The sequence below is a fragment of the Antechinus flavipes genome, chromosome 2, assembly GCF_016432865.1.
Source record: "Antechinus flavipes isolate AdamAnt ecotype Samford, QLD, Australia chromosome 2, AdamAnt_v2, whole genome shotgun sequence".
Lineage (NCBI taxonomy): Eukaryota > Metazoa > Chordata > Mammalia > Dasyuromorphia > Dasyuridae > Antechinus > Antechinus flavipes.
Genome location: NC_067399.1, coordinates 304,206,456 through 304,229,050, shown reverse-complemented (window position 1 = coordinate 304,229,050; position 22,595 = coordinate 304,206,456). Strand labels below are relative to the sequence as shown.

General features: G+C 37.3%; 1 protein-coding gene and 1 long non-coding RNA gene across 2 annotated transcripts in view; one reads left to right on the top strand and one right to left on the bottom strand.

Annotated features, from left to right (window-relative positions):
- LOC127549434 (uncharacterized) overlaps window positions 1–1,180 on the bottom strand; it is a 28,024-nt gene extending 26,844 nt beyond the window's left edge. Inside the window, exon 1 of the long non-coding RNA XR_007950603.1 lies at window positions 1,089–1,180. This is a non-coding gene — a long non-coding RNA (uncharacterized LOC127549434). The remainder of the gene's footprint in view (window positions 1–1,088) is intronic.
- A 1,884-nt stretch (window positions 1,181–3,064) lies between these two features.
- FLRT2 (fibronectin leucine rich transmembrane protein 2) overlaps window positions 3,065–22,595 on the top strand; it is a 116,575-nt gene continuing 97,044 nt past the window's right edge. Inside the window, exon 1 of the mRNA XM_051977459.1 lies at window positions 3,065–3,161. The gene's annotated coding sequence lies outside the window, so the exon portion shown is untranslated. The remainder of the gene's footprint in view (window positions 3,162–22,595) is intronic.

Below are 22,595 nucleotides of genomic sequence, written 5' to 3'. Positions count from 1 at the left end.
AATGTAGATATTAAATGGTCTAAGTGTAGTTTGGGGAAAGAATATTGAATGTGAAGAAAGGCAGGGGTGTGGGGAATTAAAGAGCTTAAGGTTGTAATAAAATTTTACCTTAAATCAAACTGAAAACACTTTTATTGCAGTTTTGAGAATTCTAATCCTTTCTGTAAGCAGTTTCTGAAAATCTGAAGATAACTTTAAATGTGCTGATTTTTTGTTATGATTTGAAGCTAACAATTGAATCTTCAAATACATTTTAAAATAAACACTGGCAGGTCACCCATTTGCTTTTTCCCTCAGCATCCCCTTCCCCTTTGTGAATTTTTTTTTCTTTGTAAATATTGTTTGTGTCAGTTTTGTGAATTGCTCATTCATTGGTACATCAAATTTCATTTAAATCTGTGATTATTGCTTTGAATTCTCCAAATATCTGCTATTTCTCTGCATCCCCTCACTGTCAATCAGATACTTAGAATCATAGAATTTAGGACTATTATGTTATCCAGTTTAACTCCTCATTTTATAAATGAGTAAACTAAGCCATAGACGGTGAATAATTTGCTTAAGGTCACAAAGCTAGTAGGTATCTAAGTCAGAATTCAAACCCTACTCTTCCTAAATCAAGTCCATAAGATTATGTATTCCACTGGCCCAGTCACAATGTTCTCTGTGATTGAAAGATTTTTGTCAGAAAACATACACAGCAAATGCTTTTGTATGTATATATGTATCTTCTCCTGCTGTACCTGTTTCCTCATTTCATTTTCCTCCTCTTGCTATGACAAGTAATTGCATTAATGGTCTCTAATTGGGATCAGGGACACATAACATAGTGCTCTTACCATTTAGGGGCATAGATAATCTACAACATAAATATTGTGCATTTAGGTCCCTCTTTCAGTCTAATTTCTTTTATAGCAGTCTGCAGCAGCAAAGCAAATCCAATGAACTTTATTCATTTATATTCCCTCCCCAAACATAGTTAACCGTGAAAGAATCGGTGAATCATAGATTAAAATTTTAAACCTCTATATAAGAAAGATATAGACGCATTCATGCACGCATGCATGCATACATATAAACATACATACATTGTCCAAAAGGAATGATTTTTAAACGCGAGTAGGTTACTTCTCCGATGTTTTAAAATGTAGTCTCCGGTGTTCATTCTGCTGCTTTTCCTCCTCCTCCTCCTCCAAGAAGCCTAAACCTGTGTTTTGCTGCCACCTTGGCCAACTAAACGGATTTGCAACAGAATTCTGCAGCCAGTCTGCTCGACGCTCTGAATGCTCCAGTGGGCACTGCTTGGCGATTTGCAGATTTATAAAGCTTTCTCTTGGCATGAATCTTTGGGAGAGAATTTAGGATAATATATGAATGAGCTCCGGGGAAATCACCGGATCTCTTCCTTTGTCACCCAGTTTCCGCAAAATCTGCCGAGTTCAAGCCTCAGATTTGTTGCAAAGTCCCCTTTAATTTTTTTTTTTTTTAAAGCTTTTCTCTTCTTTAGTTGTAGGATAGAAGTCTGTTTGAGATGCCTGCGTTTTGACCTGAGCATAAGATGACGGTAATCATCTTGTGTGTATTTAGGTGTGACCGTGTAATTAGCGGGGCATTAGGGGGCATTTCTTTTTCCTAAAGCTTTCTTCTCCTTTCTAGCTGAAGATATGCCTTAAAAATAAAGCTAACTTTTCCCTAGTCAAGAGAGTATTTAGTGTACAGTTGTTTTCAAAATGCAAAACGCTTGGGATGCAGAGGCAAGAACCTCTTTGTGCTCTTTATTTAAACTTTCAGAAGACACCAGAATAGGGTGAGGGTGGGGGAAGGGAATGTCACTGATCAAAATCCCGAAGCGAAACTGACCAGTTCCTTCCAATATTGTGACTTGATTATTTTTATAATCATTTCCGTTTGTGCTTCCACTCCGCCCCCCCCCTTTAGCAATCTTTCTTTCCTCTCCCTTCTGCAACATCTATCCTTTCTCCAGCTTCCAACTCCTATTCTCATTCTCCCCCTTTCCCTCTCTCCCTCTCTTCCTCCCTCCCTCTTCCTCCTTCTCCCTCTCCTCCTTTCCTTCCATCTCTGTCTCTGTCTGTCTGTCTCTCACACACACAAACCACAAAAAACAAACAAAAACCCCTGCACTCCTCAGTCAGATCACTTCCTTTTGAAGAAAGGTTGACTGAAGGTAGGAGAAGGTTATTTGTATTTTTGATACCACACAAACTTGCGTGATCGATATAATTAGCGAGTAGGGGCATACAAAAACAAAATTTAAGAAGTTACAAAAAAAGGCTTTTGGTCGACTTGAGCTTTCGGAGACTTTTCTGCTAATTACACTCCGCGCGTTTACAAAACTGGGACAAAGGACCCTCAAGGAGATACCGAAGATTGGAAAAGGGGAATGCCAAGGCTTCCGTAGCAACTTTTGATAAATACATCCACAGACGGTTTAAAGGATCTAGAAGACTGCCTTTTGTTTAGAAGTACAACCTAGAACAGAAACTAACTTTTGAAGTTATGCTACTGTGAGTACATTTAAGGCATTAAGTACCAGTCAAACATTGAAAAAATGCACGTGGGCAAAGCGTACTTCTACGCCAGTCACCCGGCGCTGTTTCCTCATGTGTTCCTGATTCCCGCTCCATTTCCCTCCCCCGGAGCACAAAGAGTTAAACTAGTTCCCTCCCTAGTTGGAGGGAAGGCCAGAGGGGCGGGAGGAGAAGCAAACTGTCTTAGGCTAGGTACCTTGTAGCTGCAAGTTCGAAATCTGTCATCCTCGTTTTAGACTTTGGCATCTCCCATTGTCACCAGTGAGTAATGATTACAGAGAGATAAGATCGCTCAGCAGGGTTGGGCGGAATCTGAGAAAAGACGTTTAACCACTTCAATCGTTCTCTTGCCGGAGCCCTCACTTTAGCGTCTGGGTTAAAGAAAGGAGCCACAAGATCGCTGCAGCTCGCTCGCTTCCGAACCTCCAAGCCTGATAAAACATCTGGGACGAGGGTGGCGATTGTCAACAATGGGAATGGGAGACCTTGGTGGCGATCCTTAAAACAATACCATGCAGCAGGAGCCCAGCTACTACTGTACCAGCTTTTTCTCTTTTCACCTTCCTGACCCGGTGGGATTTGGATGAACTAACTCGGAGATTTCACCAACAGGTAAACAGAACTCTGGAGACTCAGGTGAAGTTGACGAGATTCTGCCAGCGCTTCCGAGGCACAAGTTACTGTCAGTGTTTGTTTGTTTGTTTGTTTTTTTTTTTTTTTTGCTTTTGTTTTTTGGGGGTAGATTGTTTTCTGAACTGGCTGGCGAGGGAGACAAACTGCAGGTTTTAACTTTATGATTAGGGAAGTGAGAAAGGTGCAAGCTTGCATTACATTGTAACCTTACCTAGTTTTAGGTGCAAGTTCCAACTAGCAAATCCACTACTTTAAAGTAGTTTAGCAACTGACATTTACCTTCTTTGCCCTATATTCTTAAATTAGGGTGTCGGAGTCCTGTGGCTTGTCAGAGAAACAGCACCCAGTTTACAATATGACTCGCTGTTACCTTACAGACATCAGTATTTCCCCCTCTTCCCACATCAATTACTATTATTATTGGTGTTCTTGTTGGTTGGTTCTAAAACCTCCAGTCTCCTATTCCTTTCCCCTCCCCCTTTTCTCCTCATGCAATCTGTTTTAGATTATTAGTCCTTTAAGAGGATCCAGCCGTGCCGGTTCTTTCTACTTTGACTTTAGTGATTTCCTAAAAACCTAATGTGATTATCTGGAGACGTACTACCTCCAACTGGCAGTCTGGACTCTCTGCTAGGAAAGGGCCTCAGTTTGGCGTGACTCCGGGGGAGTTGTGCTGAGACCTACCGAATTCGTGGCTGCAGTGTTCTGGAGAAAAACAAACAAACAAACAAAAAGACCAAACAGCGCCTGGGTCTGTGTAAGGAAAGAAGAAGGTGAATGGTAGGGAATGGAACTGTGAATGTCACAGCCTGCTACTTGCTTCTTTGAATACACATCTAGGCAAACTTCTCCCAGCACCTCCTTCTTTGCTGCTGAAGGCAGGGTGGAAAAATCCCTTCTGTGATCGACTTCGTGTGTGTGTGTGTGTGTGTGTGTGTGTGTGTGTGTGTGTGTGTGTGTGTGTGTTGGGGCAATTCATCATCTGGAAGAAAGATCAAGGTCGTGGGGAAGATCAAGTACTGGGTAGGAAATTCTAAGGGGAAGGAATTGGGCGGGGAGACGGGGTGATTGGACTGGGCAAGATAGTAACTGCCCCCTCGGGTGCCAAAGAAACTATTCCAGGCAGGAGCGCTTTGAGCTGCCGGGTTCTCAGCAGGGTTTAGCGGCTAGGGTGGCGGCAGCTGCTGCTGCTGCTGCTAATCAAGCTGTTAAATTGTGCTGCTGGTGCTGCTGGAACCTCCCAGCAAGATGGCACTCTATGTCTGTCCTTCCTGGATCAGAACTTCTCCCCCTCCTTTCCTATTTCTGTACGTTTAGTCACCATTCAACACGTTTTGAATCAAGTGGGACATATATATGTATTTTCCCTTTCCGACCTTGCAGAAGTCAAGAAAGATCTTATGGCGTGCGCCATGCATACACGTGCAGCCGTGTATGCGTGCATATAATTGAATTTTGCCCTTGCAAACAGATCAGACTTTTCTCTAAATTGCATTAGCATTTCTTAGGCTCTGAGAAACATGAATTCTTTAGAGACTATTCGAATGCCGGAGGAGCGAGAGAAAGGATTGGTAAAAGTACTCCCCAGTGACTCAGGCTTTGATCTGTGGTTGAGACCAGCCTATTCCTCTTCAAGAAGGTGAGGGTTATCGTTCCTGACTACTTATTCTGCCTTAGAATCCGATCACATCTCTCTTGGTTTTCCTCTCTGAGTTTACAACTCTAGTGTACGGACTTCTAACGCAAATCAACTAACGTTTGCTTCTTTGGGAAGTCGGGGTTGTAGAACGAGAGCGCTCTCCCTCTTCTGTTCAGAATCAGCCTGTCTCTTGACTTGTTAAAACATGACAGGAACTTACTGTAGGCAGAGACCTGCAATGAAACCAGAGAAGAAAATCAAGAATATCATTTGTTTGTTTGTTTTTAAACGCTGTTTCCTGTTTTCCGAGACATCACTTTTAGGTCTACCGAACAATAAAAAGGAGTACTTGGCCATATAAAACTCCTTATTTCTTTAGCAGTTTGGAATCCGATCCCTAAGTTCTTATTGCTGAATCTGGGTACCCACCATAGTCTATCATCAAATTAAGTGGTCCTCCTAGGAGGAAGAATGAGGAGGAATGAAAGGGAAGGGGGTCGACAACAGTTTAGTTGAAAGGAAGGAGTCTTAGAAAATTATCATAAATATTTGGTCATTTTTCCGATTAGAATTCATTGAAGAAGTAAGGTGTCTGGAGAATGGAGAAATGGCCAGTGGGGGAATGAAATGGGGGGTGGGTAATCGTATCACCGAAATTCCCTCTATTTGAAATAACGCCATCTTTATAGAAAGGTTTGATTTTCTTTCTAATGTCATGTTTTGGACATTTCTCTAAGTAATAAATCCTTCTCATAGGAAACAACGAAGTGTCCAGACTATAAAAAGTGTCCTTCAGCGGTTTTTATTACCGTGGGTTTTTAATACTGGGGAATGAGAGGGTGTGGGGAAGAGGAGAGAAAGAGGGAAAATGGTATCTACTTCGGTAGAGCTGGATGATTATTAGCTGACTGAAGAAGCATAACCCTCTTTTTTAACCTTCCTTCAGGGAAGGACAGGGTTAAAAAACCTTAGTCTGACTTTGCCTCTTGGAAAGCCTTGGGTTGCAGCCCTGCCTTCCAAGCATTCTTTAAACTAGAAATGTGGGAGGGCCTCCAAGAGGGAGAGGGAGGGAGAAAAAGGGAGAGAGATAGAGGAGAGAGAGCTAGTGAGCAAGCCAGAGAGGAGCGAGATGGCTATCAGCTGAATTCATTACTGTAAACATCTCCCAGGGGTGTCAGGCTGGGGGGCGGGGGGCAAGGCACGACTTACATTAGCGGGGAACAGTCAGATCTGAGGCATCTAGATCAGCCTCGCAATCACCGTCTGAAGAAGGCGCAAGACTTGGAGCGAGACACACGCGCGCGCGTGCACACATACACACGCTCCCGCTCCCACATACGTGTGTAGGGTATCTGGAGACTTGTCCGAGTCCCGAGGCTCGGTGCTTCCTCCTGTGATTCTTTCATCGCCTCTAAAGGAGACCTGCGAGAGAGCATCCTGCGGCTGCATTTTTCCCCTTCGGTTTTCCCCAGTTTTCTTTTTTTTTTTTGGGGGGGGGTAAGAGAAGGGGGCGTCATTTTTTTATTTGCGAAGAGCACCAGTAGGGGAGCGGGGGCGCTGGGCAAAAGGAGGGGGTGGTGGTGGTGACAAGAAGGCAGGAGAGAAGAGAGTGGGATGCCAGAGCCCTGGGCTGCGCGTTGGAGGAGGAGGTGGAGGAGGAAGGGGGAGGACGATGCCGCTGCTTCGTAGGGGAGGAAGGCGAGAGCTAGGGGAAGGGAGCGCTCCGGTGAGCTGGCAGAGACGAGCCGCGGGGTGCGGAGAAGCGCGCCCGTCACAGCGGCTCCGGCTCGGGATCCAGCTCCGGCAGCCGCTAGCCCAACTGCTGGATACCCACCCAGGGCACCCGCAGCCTCCACCGCGTTCCAGAGGCAGCAGCAAAAGTTTGGATCCCGGGGAGGGAAAAGCGCAAAGAGGGATTATGACCAGGGCTGGAAAAGGACTGCAAGAACCTTCGCAGGTAAAGTGACGCCCCCACCCCCACTCTTCATTTACCCTACTCTTCCTAAACCCCCGAATCCCTTCTTTATCCCTAGCTTCAGCAGAGTCAAGAGGGAGGCAAAGTTAATGATCCAGGATCTGCTCCTAGAACCAAATGATCATTCGTCACCTAATAGACAGGATTGGAGCCTTTCTCCCTCTGCTAATGTGGAGAGGTGGATCCTGTAGCTAGGGGATGGAACGTATGTCCAGCTGTTGCCCTGTATACCTATTTGTCGGTTTGGATGTGAATTTGGAGGGCTTTGGTATCTTTCACTTGAGGCAGATGGCGCATAGATTTGAACATTCCCAATTACAGTAAATGATTATAGCATCTGTCTTTTGGAAACCCTTAAAAATGATCGAATCTACCACCTTCACACCCCAATTTGTTAGTACTTTGGAGGGAAACATTAAAAAAAAATCACAAAACCCAAGTTGAAATCGTGGGCGCCCCTCTCCATCTCCCATCACCTTCAGCCCTCATAAAATGGGAACTTTAGAATTCGAGTTTTCATTGAGGGGAAAACTGGTTTGTATTAGTCATTGCTGACGCGAATTTGCGATGAAATAAAGGGTGGGGGGAAGACTTGTGCAGAGAATCAGATTCTCCATCAGTAGCTACATTCACTGGGGAGGCTCAGGAAGTATGAGTGCGCCTGTGTGCTCTGAGGTTGGGGGCAGTGGAGAGAATGCTGTCACGTCTCTCAAATTTCTTCCTCACTTAGGGAAACTGGGGGAAATTACTGGTGAGCCTTCTAGGGGAGAAAAATGGGAAATCCTCCCTCAAAAGATGTTTAGAGCAAACACATTTATTACTGCTATCATTGTTATTAGTAATTCACCTGGAAACTCAAGAAGATGTCATCTCTTGTAAATGGAAATCAGTCACCTAGAGCCTTAATTAATTTTAGTGGAGGAAATCTGTTTTAAAGCTTGCAGTAAGCTAATAAAGTGCAAGACACAAATCCGTGTAAACGCCTTTATAGTGTGTAAGGCGCTGATTAGATGTGCTGCATTTGCCTTGCAAAACCCCTTTCTTTCAACAGCAGAGATTGCTTCCAACTCAACTGGGAGATTACTTAAATGAAATGGATTGTGCTGCAGGGGTGGGGGGTCATCTTCCTGCCCATACCTCCACCTCCACACATTCAGAGGCTTATTGTTAAATATATTACATCTAACTTCTTATGGCAAAAAGCTAATGAAGACTAGTTTAGATATAGAACCTAATATTGTCTATGGAATTAACCTAATGACCTTATTTTATTAAATCTTAAATGAAAAGAAAGACAAACTTTGGATCCACTAAGTGTTTTTTGAGGGGAATAAATTGAATGCTGGCATTTTCCCAGGCTGATATTAGGTTGTTGTAGTATGGATGTCAATTTTTAAGGCCAATATTGTTATAACTGGGATATGAGGTTTCTTTTTTTAATTATTGATAAGCAAAATATGCCAGATGCTTATGGGATCTAGAGGCCAATATATTGGAGCAATCATATTTAGGTGATATACATAGAAGTTAAAGTTACTGATTTTCTCAAAATGCTTTTGCTTCTGAAAACCTAGCCTCTCCCCCTTTTTTGGTTTTGTTTTGTTCTAAAGCCTAAAATAGTCCAAATCCTGTAAGGATTTTCAAATAATTGAGAATGACAGTGTGGCCTTATGCTGTCGGGTTGGGCAAATTCACCTCAGTGGCTCTAGGAGTTCTGAAGATGAAATTTCAAACAGCATTCTAAATCTCAGATAGCAGGTACAAGCAATTCTTAAGTAGGAGCATGCTGGTTGCTCCATGGCAGAACACATTACAAGCCTAGTGTCAATGGAATGCTAGTAAAATGTCTGTACCCTGAAACACTTGAGTAGTTTCATTACAGTTTTCAATATTTCAGGTAATGTTTCTAATACCTTAAAGCAGATTTCTAAATAACACCATGCTGAGTTGCTCACTATATCCAAAAGAAGTCCAGATTTTCCTGTATACTTTATTTCAGATGATGTGAGCTCATCTCACATTGACTTTGACTTTCTCGATCTAATTTGAATCCTGTTGCTGTTACATTTTATTCTGGTCCAATGGATAGTATGATTTAGCTGCTTTAGAGATATATCCCTAAAACAAGTTTATACTTCCCCTGTTGGAAACTACATTATTATAGGGTACAATTTCAAGGAAGAATCAAGAACATTTAAGGGAGGCCTTAAGTAGACAAAAACCCATGTGAAAATCTTCTCAAGTTTGATTTATCAATTTTTCTCTTTATAAAAGAACATTTGTGATGGGTAGCATTTGAAATTTAAACATTGGAAGTCTGATAAACTTCTCTTGTGGTTAGGTTTCTGTATAGAAGGTTAGAGAAGGCCAAACAGCATATTCTTTTCATTCAGGTGGTATTCTTTAGGGTCTACTCATCTGTTAGTATCTCTTCTTTAATCTCAATTCAAATTCATTTTTCACTAGATTACTTTTATAACTTCGTGGCTTCTTCCAGAGTGATTCAAAATCAGTCCATTAGTGACCTCTATCTGTGAGAAGTGAACAGTCATTGTTTTTCCCCCATTTCCAAAGCCCAGAATTACGGAAAGCAGACTATACAATGCTTTGTCTCTATACATGCTTAGATCTCCTAACTTGCAGTTTTCCAGACAGTCCTATGTGGGTAATGGTATTTAACAAGGGCATTAAAATGTTATATGATAACAAGAACTACTAAATGGTTATGTCATGTAGCATTCATAATATGTTCAACATAAATAAAACAGTGCTGTCCAATTTTAATAAGACTTGTATGTCTGAATACAACTAATTTAAGGCATACAATCCTACTGAATATATGTGAAAATTTTATTACCTCTAAATACTTATATAAAGACCACACAACGTTGAGACATATATTGAGAATAGATACTTATTACATCTAACTGTGTTTGTGTATCTCTGCATATGGATGCATGGATATATATCACAATATTTGTATGCATTTAATTTTGCTTCTACCTGCAGTGATAGATTTGAAGGAAAAGTTGAATCTTCATGGGATGTCTTTAAAGAGAAGGTCTCTTTTAGAAAACTTTAAAAACATGTTTCTTAAAGTTTTGTCTTCTACTTGTATTCAGTTTCAAGTTTAGTTGATGATTTTGAATGGAAATGGAAGACAAAGTTACTTCATTTGTTAAGTGGGTGGATACCATTATCTGACATTTTCCAGATGGTTTATAATGCAGTGGTATTTGGGAACATGGAATTTTGGGAGAGTTCTCTTTTTCCATGAGTAGGTTGTACTCAGAAGAACCTTTGTAGAATAATTTAAAAAGAAAAATAAAATGGCCATCATTATGTTCTAACCTCCTCCTTCATCCCTCCCAAATTACATTTGCTTTGTGAAAATATCTTTTTCTTCTAAAAAATAAATGTTAGGTTATTATTTTTAAGAGTGGCACAGATGGAACTATTAGTTTCTTTCTTCTCTCTTCAGCAATGGGTGACCTCGTCCCTCCAATTAACTGTCTTCTTTTCATGGAAGAAAAAAAAGCACCCCTAGAACCATTAGTAGACAGAGTGCCTTTTCAAAGTTTTAAATAAGGTTCATTTTTTAAAAAAGCAGCTATGACACAAATATTGTAATAAAAATATCCTCTGTTAAGTTGAATACAGAGACTTACTTCAGTTGCATGAAACAGTAAAAACACTGTATTAGAAAAATAATCTTTGGCATTTTCAGTAGATGGCCAAAATCTGTTAGAACCTTCATGACTCTTTTTCCTTGATGATTTTCACATCTACTGGTCTTTGGTTTTTTTTGATTCCTTCTGCTCTGATTCTTTGAAGTGAATCAAGACCAAACAGTGGCTACTTTCTTAAGGAAATTCATCATGTTATATTCAGGATCCCAGAAGAGTTAATGATGCAGAAAAAGTCCTGTAAGACATCCTTCTAAAAGGAGCTTTTTGGTTGCAGGCCTGCCACAGACTAGCCTCTTGCACCTTTTGCAGCGAATTGGAACCACATTATTTATTTATTTTTCAAATACTGCCTCTAGCTTAATTTAAAGGGGGTGGGAATAGGATGGTGTTTATGCAGAAGTATGCAGAGCCATATGTCCTTTGCCTCATTCAAGAAAACAGTGTCATTGTTATAGAGGCCATGTGCAGGAAGGTCAAAGAAAATGTCCTTACATGATTTGAAAAGTCAAAAGGCCATATTCATAATTCTCAAACACTGGTCAGCTATTCTACTGATATACTATAAGAGTAATTATTTTCGACAGTTTTGGGTTAAAGGACTCAGATATTAAAAAAAAAAAAAATCTAGTGATAGCCATTAGGTATTCTTGTGACTAGAGTTACTCCTCCACATTCCAACACACTGTCCTCCCCACTTCAATTTTTTTCCATACTGTTTATATAGGAAAATGTAAAATGACACAGAGGGTTCATAAACCCTCTATTCACAGACCATTTAATGTATTTTAGTTGTGTTCATTAGTACTTTCAAGATATAGAGAAAAGAAATTCCCATTTAAACTAGAGAGCTTTATTTTTTAAATTTTGAAATAAGTTTAACAGGTCAAAAAGGAGTAGAAGCCATTAGTCCTTGGAACAGTGAAATCTTCACCTTTATCAATCATTAAAACAAAGTATTCAGGTTCTCCTGAAAATAGCTTATAAATATATTGTCCATTACAAATAGCAAAGGTCACATGGCTGAATGGAAAGAATTAGAACCTTGTGCCTCCTGAAATAGGCTCATTACCAAATGTCATTTCCAGGCCGGGTTGGCTATTCATGTCACTTTCTTTTACAAGTAATGTCCCTGCTCACTGGAGTAAACAAATGGTTCTTCCACCCATTGCTTTGTGATTCGATCCATACATTCATTATGTGTCTTTGATTATGAAGAATAGAACCAAATGATTTAGAAGTAGAAAACTGAAATATTTGCCTCATTTTAAGAGAAAAGCAGGTTGAGAAACTTGAAGGAGTGGAGAAAATCTAATGATCCTTTGAGACTCCTGTGATCCTCTAAGAACTGAATCAATCAATTGGCATTTATTAAGAGCCTTTCTATGTGCCAGGAACTGTGCTAGGCAATGGAAGATAAAGGGTTTTAGAATGTATTACCTTTCAATTAGTGTTTATCAAGCACAGAGGGTGGGGAGTGTTTATCAAGTACAGAGGTTGGGGAGGGTTTAAAGAGTAGACAAAGTCTAGAGGATGTGGCCCGGAAATGAGGTGGACTCATCTTGTATTCAGAGAGACCAGTAACAGATGGAAATGCGTGTTATTGTACTATTATCCATGATACATGAAAATATCCAGAAGAAGGCGTTCTTTGTGTTAGGTGGATCCTATATAGAAGATCGAATGGAAAGGCCTAGATAAAAATCGTGTAGAGGGTATGGGATCTACCCTGCTAGAGAGAATCTGCACATAAACTCATTAACTCATGGGGTCATGCTATGGAATATCTTCCATGTAATTATCATCTTGTCTATGTCAAATGGGTTCATCTGGTGTTCTTTCTGTATCAATCCTGTGAATTAGGTATATATAGGGCTAATGCTTATTCTCTCCATTTTTCTGATGAAGAAACAGGTATGGGGGAGGTTAAATAAGAGCGTAAAAAGTTCACAGTGATAAGGTGATCCAAAATGCCAGCATCAGAAGGGATTTTAAGAAGTCATTTTGGTTTTCTGATTCCTACTTGTATAGTGACTTTTCCATTATGCTGTGTTTTTTATATTTGGCAATATAGTGAAGTTGAATCTAAAATAAGTTTGCTGTTGAACTTTCCAATTTAAATTTTAGAAATTTTTTACTTTACCATTCACCATAATCATCCCTATTTGAATAAAGACTACTTGAGAGCAGAGCAACAATATCTTTTTAAAAATAAAGATGCATTTTGTTGACATATTTTGTTTTTAGATCACCTGTATTTCCTAGTGTATTCCTTCCTCTTCCCTCCCTGAAAGAGACATTCTATATGACAAAACAGGGAGGGAGCGAAGTCAAGTTCTATTAATATATCAAAAAGTTTGAGATATGTATGTATAATATTCTGCAGCTATAGTACCCCACTTCTATAAAGAAAACTGAAGGTGCTTTTATCTTTATCTTCTTTGGGATAAAAGAGCAACCCTATCTTCCTCATTTGAGGATGTCCTACATAGCACAGTGTCTTGATTACTGGAGATGCTTAATAAATGTTTGTTGTATCTAAAAGCATGAGATTTTAAGAAAAGGTAATAATATTATAACATATAGTTTTAAAATGCTACTAAATCCTTCTAACTTCCAAATTACTTTGGATAAAGGGTTCTACTTTTCTAAATGATTTTTAAACAATTTTATATTTTAAGTATTCAAGAATTGTATTAGTAATGGCAGGACAGAGTGGGGGTAGAGAAGCAATGTGTATAAAATTAACATATATAGCAGAATTTCAGAATGAAAAAGGATCTAAACCAATAGCCTTATTTTTATAGAAGACAAATCAGAGGCCCAGAAAAATGAAATAATTTTGCCAAGATAACATACTAAATAAGCAAAAGAACTTCAATGGTCTTCCAGTTGCAACTATTTATGACACCTTGTTACCATACTTATATCTCTGTGTATATGATTTTCTCACCCTGCCATATTCCTTTATCACTTACCAGTACTCCTGGAATCTCCATTTTGAGGAAGGGACAGTTATGCTCACTTATTCACTCTTCTAGCTATCTTCTGATTCTCAAGATTTCTCCCTGATGTCCCCACATGGGTACCTTCCTTAATCTATCACCATCCTTGCCATTTTAGCTCTATATATGTGTTGTCTTTGCCCATTAAACTGTAAGCTTCTTGGAGATAAGGACTTTCTTTTTGCTTACATTTATTTTCCCAATGCTTAGTACAGTACCTGACATGTAGTAAGTACTTAATAAATTCTCACTGACTTATTTGACATAACATTTAAGTGATATAATTTAAAATTATTATCATAAAACATATTTTTAGGATTACATCTGTCCATTTACTGTGCAATTATTGCTTTATAGCATAAGGTTTATATAAGGAACTGGGGAAGGATTTGCAATTAGCTTCTTTCACAAAATTAAATTATTTTCACAGTTTGACTAAAGAAAGTTAGCACTACAGTGAACAAGTGTGACTGAGGCCAGCCCAATATTTTTAGAGAGGGAACCTGGCATTTGTCATATGGGAAGATAGTTCTTTTCCTTCTTTCCAAGTGAGAATTTGGATCATTTTCAGGAATGGAGACTGATTTATTATGAGTGGATTCTTAAAGCATTGCTGCCTTCATAAGCACTTCTTTAGATGAAATGCTCCAAGTTTCTTGAAAATGTGAACTGATTTTTGCCTTGTTATTAACATACTTTGTCTTTCCAAGGTACTTTATAAAAACATATTGTATTGGGAAATTTTCCTTTTTAAAAATAATTTTGGAAAATAAGATAGAGTTAAAAGATGGCTTTTTGAAATTCAAAAATCTTATATTTTCATTTTTAGAGAGTCTAAAGTTTTACTATTCTGGCTACATATTCTGATTCAATACTGCCCAGTCACAGAGGCTCTATCTTGCAGATGTATTCACTGTTGGGCATAGATGTATTCCACAGTATACTTCCCCACATTTTATGCACTCCTGGAAAAGAAGATGACAAAGAAGAAGAAATCGCATAATGAATGGATTTGATATATTTTGACTCTACTACAGGTGTTTATACTTTTTTTTTTTTTCCTTCTTAAAAAAGCCTATAGTTGGGCTTCTGGAAAAATTTCTTAGATGTTTCAAAAATTTTCATCCATCCCACCATTTATTAAACACCAAATATATGCCTTACTTCATGCTTAACTTTTGAGAGGAAGAATAGGGCACTTATGCAATTCATGAGAGTACACATTGTACACTATTGCACTTATATCAAATTGACATCCTTTCCAATAGCTCACACTGGTACTTGGCTGTGGTATAGTATGAAGTTGGACTTGACTAAAATCAACATAACCACCACAACAAAATTATTTCCAAGGACAGATAGCATCATCAACTGAACCCCTTTGTAATAGATAACTGAATATAGTATATTGAGTATGTATTGATAGACCAATTTTCTTGTGATTAAATAGATGAGTTCATCCCAGAAAATGTTTTTTCGTAGGCCAAGATTTTTGTCCAGACACTTCCTGGAAAAGACATTTGCCATGCTGATATATTTAGATATGGGAAATATTTGTCTCTGTATCATAAAGCTTCACTTTAACTTCAGATGTGCACTGTTCTTGATTTTAAATTCACTTCCTTAACAATTTCTTCTTCTTGAACCTTCTACTATTTTATTTATTCTTGTTTTCATGCATAAGAGTTTGAATTTCCAAGATAGAGAGCATTATTTGCTGAGGCTTCTGATATGGTAATTAAGATTATTATTATTATTTGACTTGATTATCTCCATTTATTTACTACTATCACTTATTGCCATGTAAATTAAACAATCTTCTTAATTGGTTCATTTCTTTTTAGTATGCTTTAAAGTCCTCTTGTTTTCAGATTTCTGTTTGTATATGTAAAACTTTCATAATTTAATTATGAAACTGAAGATTCAAAATTAGAGGAGTTAAGGGGTGTGTATGTGTATGGGGGGGTAACTCTCCCCCTCACCCCATTTCGATTATTTCTTGTGGAAGTTCTCCTAAGAAAGTCTACATTAACTTCCCTCCTATATTCTCAATTTCTTGCTACACATAGGATTGTAACTCTAGACCTGGAAAAGTCCTCTGAAGCCACATATCAACATAGATGTCTCCTTGGGACCTCAGATTCACCATGATCAAAATCAGTCATTATGTCCAAAACAAATTTATTAACCTTTCCCAGGAAAATTTTCCCTCCTCTGGATTTTCCTTCTTCTATATCTTCTTCTCCTCCCTACCCCCCTCTCCCCTTTCAAGATACTCAATTTAGCATTTTTCTTTTTTCCTCCCTCATTTCTCTACTTCTCCCTTTCTCTCCTCCCTTTCTTTTCCCTCTCACCTTTTCCTTCTCTCCCTCTCTCCTTCTTAAGAATATTTCAGTGATTTCCTATCTCATGCCACCAAAAATCTAAACTCCTCAGGCAGGAATTTAAAAATTCTATGTTTGCCATCACTAACCTTTTTCTTTACCCTATGCTCCTATATCCCTCTGCACAATAATTATTTCCATGTCTACTATATATTAGATATTATTTGTTATGTGCTGGTAATAAAGAAGTACAACAAAACACTCCTTTCCATCAAGAAACTTGCAGCTTATTGGGGTAATGTTGCATGTATACATATGAGTATATGTACTATATATATAAAAGATGATTTTAGGGGTAGGGAAGCAATAATAGTTGTAAATGTTAAGCTCTCTCCCTACCCTTCTCACTCCTCACCGCACCATGTATGCTGTTTGAGGGTCTAACTTAAACACATTTGGAAGGACTAAACAATTTTCAGATTATCAGCTTTGTGAGGGTAGGGCCCCTGTTTCATTTATCTTTCTCACTCTTTCACTGCCTTGTAAATAGATGTTTAATAAATGTTTACTAAACTTAAATTCATTTGAAATTTGAAAAATTTCAAACTTAATTTCAAACTTAAATTCATTTGAAAGCATAGAATTGTATAAACAAAGCACTGTGCGACAAAGAAAAGAGCACTCCTGAAAGGAGAAGATTTGGGTTCAGATACTGCCTATATTTACCCTTACTACTTGGGTGACTTCTGTCGATTTACTTAACCTTTCTGGGTCCAAGGGATTCTCAAACGTAAAATGAGTACTTCACACAGAATTAACTGGAATAAACCTTTGAGATTATCTAGTCCAACTTTTAAATTTTACAGAGGAAGAAAACTGAAACCTAGGGAGTTAAAAGGGAGTGACTTGGTCAATGTTGCAGTTGGTAATTGACAGAACCAAGACTTGAAACTAAGCCTTTTTAATCCAAATCTAAGTCTCTTTAAAAAAGTCACTACCACTATAGTTTTGTTTTTCAGTTAAAAAAAAAAGACTACTTCAAAAAAGCTCCTCCTTTTATATTCATAGAATTTAGAATCAGAAGGAACTCTAGAGATCTTCTATACTAATTTTCTCATTTTACAAATGGGTAAATTAAAGTCTAGAGAGTAAATGACTTTTCTGTAATTACAAAGCAGGTTAGATAAGAACAGAGGAAGTTTCCTAGTTATTGGTTTGTGGTACACTCTACCCACTATAACTCATTGCTTCTTCACATTCTTTAGTTATTCATTTCTTGAGAAAAGCCTAGCAGGTTCAAAAGCAAGTGTAGCCAGATTTCAGTTTGGCTCCCTTGGATTGGCAATGGAAGAAGAAAAAAAAAAGGCTCAGAATAGTAACTTTATAAATGCCTTGTTGGCTAATTGGTGTCAGAAGAAGTGCTGTAGATTTTAGGCTTCTCTCTAAGGAGTTGAGTCTTCAGCCTCAGTGTAGTCCATCTATTCTCAGATCTGGTTACTAATATAGCTCATCTTGCTCCCATGTCTCCTTTTAAAGGTCAAGTCTAAGGGTTCAGCTTAGGCAATTTCTGGGTCCTAAGTAGCCATAAATTTCAAAATCAAGGTGGGATTAATTTAATGACACCTAGATGAGGTCATGCTTCATTAAAGAGATATCATCAGCAGAAGGAGGACCTATCCTGGGCTAACCTTTTTAATAAGATATTGACCTAAATAAAAAATTAAGCTTGTCAAGGGACTCTTACCTTCTTAAAAAGATATAGAAGCTTCAGAAAATTTTCACTGAAATTCTTTTGGGTCTGCTCTTTATAAACTTCCAAATACAGACACATAAAAAATACTTCCTGGAGAATCTATCAATGGATACAAAATGGAAAAGTTTATAAAATTCTAGTCAGTAGAGTTACTAAATGTTTCTGTTTTGTGAAATTCTTCCATATAGATTTTGAAGAATTTTTCCCAAAAGAACTTTAAGGGAAAAATAGTACGAAGCCAAAAATGAATCAGATAAATTGATTAATTATAGACATCATGGTAGAAGCAAAGACATGAGAAATATTTTTTTTGGCAGTTATGTCCCCTAGTATTCTGTGTTCCCTATAGTCTATTCCTTATGCTTAACCTAAGGTCATCCAAAGTTGCCAAAAATGTTTTTCATATCATATTACCTTTCAACCCACAAATTTATGTTCCTGGCACATACTGAATTCTGTGACTTGTCGAGAACTAAGTCTTAGTTTCTATTTCATTTCAAAGCAAGCTTTAGAATGAGAAAGGGAGAAGAGAAATTTACAAAACAAAAATTATTAAAAGTATACAAACAGTACTATAGATTCAAGTCACATCATTGGTGTTTCCTTTAGCTATACATGATTCCTTTCTTTGACAATTAGGGAATGAGTTACTGGGGGAAAGTGTCAGTATCTTTCAGTTAAAGTTATTAAAATCAGAAGAGATTATCATCTTGTAGAATGGTTTAAGGGAGTCTTGCCAAAGGCATGGGGCTAATCTAGCTGACTTTTCCAGAAAGAGGTCTATCATTCTTGATTTCAAAATCCAAGTTAGCAAACAATTAATTGATTGCTTTATATATGCAAAGCATAGTGAAGAAGGAACACTATGAGAAGTATAATAATAAATGAGCAGTGCCTTTTGCCAATAAGAACCGATCAGTCAGTGGGTCATAAAGATATAACACTACTTCATTTCTGAGAACTTGGCAGTGAGGGTCCAAATGCAGTTTTAATGGAGGCCCAGATAGTAACAAGATTCATAGAACTTTATTGTAAGTTGAGCTACTATTGTAAGCTTTCAAAAAATCTACATGACAACTGGCAGTCTCAACCATATATACAGGAGATATGGAGATATTTTTTAAAGTATTGTGTTTGTGTAGTGTAAAATATTATAAGATTGTGAGCTTCTTGAGAGCAGGTCTTAATTTATAGTGGTAAGAGTAGTACATTTAAAGTCCAAACACCTGATTTTGATCAAGTGATTTCATTTCTGAGCCTCATTTTGCAAAATGAATAACTGGATAAAATAATCCCAAAGTCCCCTCCCAATTATACATTCTTATCAACTAATGCTTTCTTCTATAGCCTTCGTAACATGTACTTGTGTATACACAGTAAAAGGCTAATCAATCTTTGTGAAGTGAACTGCATTGCAATTTGAGAAATGTAATTTAGTGAAAAAAAATCCTTTAAAAAAAAATGCCTAAGTGCTAAGAGAACTGAATTTTAATTCTAAGCATTGTCATGGGATAGCAGTTTAACTGTGGTCACCCCTATAAGGTCCTTGTTAGAAAATGAACATATCTATTCCTTTCTTTTCCCAAATACATAGATGGCATATCTGTTTTGTGATCATTGAGCATCTTTCACTAATTCTCCTTCAAGCCTTTCCGTCCAAGCAATTTCCTTATTTTGTCCATGTGAACTTACTATCCTTTCATTCTTTCTGTAAGACTTCCTTCAGACTTTCAATACCTCTTAAATGGAATGCACTAATAAACTTCTAACAGGAATCTCCAAAGCTCCCGTTGCCCTATTTTAAATTCTCCTGTAGAACAAGAATTCTTAATCATTTGGGAGTCTTGGATCTCTTTGATGATATGGTGAAACCTATGCCTTTCTTCTCAGAATAGTATTTTATGCATTTAATTTTTTTTAATTTTTAATTTTAAATGCATAAAATAAAGATGGAGAAATTCAAAAGGAAACTAGTTATGTTGAAAAAAGTTTCAAAATATATTGGGAAAAAAAGCCAGATTAAGAACTTTGCTATAGTGTCACAAATGATATGGGGTCTCGTAGTTGTATGTGGAGGGCATGGAATTATAATTAATCAGAAAATGTTTGATTTGTATACCTATTTTATATACCTTTATGCCCGAGTCACATAAAAAATTCTGAGATGAAAAGGGATTGAGAATGGAAAAGAAGTCTTGCTATAGAGCAATGCCAGATTATTCTTTTTAAATGATATCTCTTAAGATGTTGGCCTATTACTCAGAAACAGTCAAATTTCTCACTGTCCCTGCCTTTTTGTTGCTTATTAAATTAATTTAAATTACTTATTCTAGGAGTTCTTCCACAATGTACCTTCAATCTATCTTTTCAGTTTTAACTATGTAATATTAGTATTGTTTCTTTTTTAGAAGCCTTCCCTGTTCAGTTTTGACTGTTGTAATCCCAAGTCATTCTTCATTGTCCATATTAAATATTCTATCTTTCATTAAGATCTTTTCGAATCCCCTAAACTGAATAGGGTCCTTTCTCCTTTGTACTACTTTTATCCTTCTTGTGGTATTTAAAAGATCTAAATTCCTCTGTATGTATATTATGTATATAAATTAATTTTTATTCTTTACCTATTTAATCAGTGAACTCCTTGAACAGTGGTTTCAAATTCAAATAGAAATGGGGCCAATAAACAGTAAATAAGAATCCTTACAGATGGCATATTAATGTAAAAAGCATGTTTTAATATTATCTATGTTCTATTCTATTTTTATTTTGTAAAATCTTTTCCAGTTACATTTTAATCTGGTTCAGGAAGTACTGTGGAGTGTCATAGACTATATGTTTGACATTTCTGGCCTTGAATTCAGGAACCCATGTCTTCATAATTTTTGATTATTGCACAAAACCTATTTCAGTGCTAAAAGTATACTAGATCTTGATCTAGATATTCTTAACCTAATCCACACTGATGATTATATTGAATAAGATTTAAGACCACTCCAATGCAAGTATGCTATAATTTATATTATCTCCATGAATTGCTAGTCGTCAATGATCAAATATTAAGTCCTCAAGTTTATGCTCTAATGGATAAGAGAACATATCAATAATTAGATATGAAGAAGAAATATGCAGTATAAATAGAAATTGTTAGTGGGACTAGGAAAAGCCTGTAAAAGGTGGAATTTATTTTAAGTATTGAAGGAAACCAGGGCAACTTAAGAGAGGGGATGTGAAGAAGAAAATGCATTGGAATGGAGAGAAATGTGAGGCAGGGAGATCAATGAGAAGGTCATAGTCCAGATAAGAGTGATGAGGATCCTTAAATTATAATTCCATCTGGAATCATATGTTACAGAACTTATTCCATACCTTATGGTAATTCTGATTAGGGAAGGTAAAAATGGCAAGATTTGTTAATGAATTGGACATGGGGAATGAGTGAGAGTGAAGAGTTGATAAGGATGATATAAGGTTGCAATTCTAGGTGACTAAGAGATAGGTACTGATCTCAGGGACTTGGGGCATCTATATCTCTAATTTAAACCCAGAGACGGAATTACTTAAAAGGAGGAATTTCTGAATGTCAGATGTTGATAAGATTCCTATTTTAATATAATATGATAATATTGCACAGACCATACTCACAGAGAGCCCTGGTCTCTTTGGAAGGAAGGCTAATAAGTCCGGCATGATGCCAGTAGTAATACTTGTAACATTATACAAGTTTAGAATGCCACAGAGAACATGTGCATGGAAACGTTGCGTTTTATAGCAGAATTTAGAGAGCTGATTTTGGAGTCTTTGAAGTAAATGGGCTGCTATTCCTGACATTTTTCAGACTCTTTTAAGCTGCTGTAGCTAATGAGTCCTGTTACTCATATATCTGATGAGCCCAGGGTTGTAATAAGTCTCTGAAAATTTTGCCAGCCTAACCTTCAGCTCCTCATTTTTAGAAAACTGCAGGTGTAATGATTTTTATTGAGGCAATACTAGGCATTTGGTGCTTGGGTTAAATTTTAACTGTTGGATATTAGTGGCTTAAAGACTTTCATTCACAACAGGAATGCTGAAAAAGGAAGGGAACGTCTTCATAAGAGTTACTTTTTTACCTGTTGGCCAACGTCTCCTTTTGATTTAACCAAGGCTATGGGCAACTAAGTTAGTTAGTGATGTGAAAAGTATGTGCCACTTTCCTTTGTATTATCAAGACAAATCTAAAGAATTCAGTGGCTGGTGTAGTGATTAATATCCTTTGACTAAGGAAACTGTATCAATTTGGAATTTAGGGCAAGCTACTCCTGTCTTACCTTCAAACAGAGCAGGAAACAATTTTTAAATGTTGCAATAACATATGTACTAGTCTGCCTCTTTGGTGACTAGAGGTGAAAGCTGTTTTTCTGTTCTGGAACACAGCTCTTAAGTAAAAGATAGTATCCTTTGCAATAGTGAGGAAACCAGAATGAATAAATGGACACTGGGTTCACAGTTATTTAGCTATATCAGCATATTCCACAATGATTCTCCCAATGACTATAGAAACACCATAATTTTAATTTTATGGCTAATAGTCTGTAGGTATAAATTAAGACACCTGTTAAGTAGAATTTTTTTTTGCTAAATTTTAAAAACATTCTCATGAAATTTAAATCATTTCAATTACATTTGAAATATATTTGTGTTATTTCTACATGCTAGGTTCTACATGAGAGCTATGGAGAGATACAAAAGCCTACAAAGAGTTAATTTTCTTTTTAGAGTGACAATATATACACAGAGAAGTAAATACAAAATGTTTTGATAAATATATTTTAAAATCATTTCTGAGGAAAGAACATTAGCAATTGTAGGGGGACAGAGGGAGAGACAGTAGGGGGAAGTAGGAAATGAGATATTTAAGCTAACAGTTTGGGGAAGTATAACATTAAAATTCTTAGTCTATAAGATGTATTTTGGAACTGTAGGATTTATAATTCATCTAAATTATAAAGATGTATTGCTCAATCATCCACCAGGATTTCTTAAGTATCTTCTATG